Consider the following 570-nt stretch of genomic DNA (forward strand, 5'->3'; position numbering starts at 1 on the left):
ACAATTCCTGTGTGCAAACACAACGTATTTGAAAATAACGCAATTTTAGAAACAGAGGAAAGATTAGTGATGGCCAGGGTTTGGGGTTTCGGGTACCAGAAGGGGCTCAGGAGGGGCGGGGGGGGGGGGGTCCTTTCCTGATGGAATGTTCTAGATCTTGACGGCAGTAGTAGATGCACGAACTTACACAGGTGATACCACCATGGTTCAGAACTCAACGCGCGCCAACGAGGCCAAGTAAAATCGGGGAAATCCGAATCAGATCGGTGGGCCGCACGACAGTCGACATCCTGGTCGTTGCGGTACTTTTTTTCCCCCTTTTTTGGCCAACTTCTGCCAAGCGATAGCACCGGGGGAAACGCGGCCGTGACTTGTCTCTCACACCTGCGTGGGACCCTACTGGGATCTGCACACACGCACGCACCCAGGCCGGCACCTGCGCGCGCCGCCGCCCGGGGCGGGGGACGCAGTGACCCCACGCGTCCCTCGGTGGGGCTGCAGGGACCTGGCGCCCGGGGAGGGGCGGGGCCGGCGAGCGGCGGAAGTGACGTCAGCGGGGCGGGGCGCACA

Source organism: Panthera pardus, unplaced genomic scaffold (genome assembly GCF_024362965.1).
Source record: "Panthera pardus isolate Hobbes unplaced genomic scaffold, ASM2436296v1 HiC_scaffold_16, whole genome shotgun sequence".
In the NCBI taxonomy this organism is placed as follows: domain Eukaryota; kingdom Metazoa; phylum Chordata; class Mammalia; order Carnivora; family Felidae; genus Panthera; species Panthera pardus.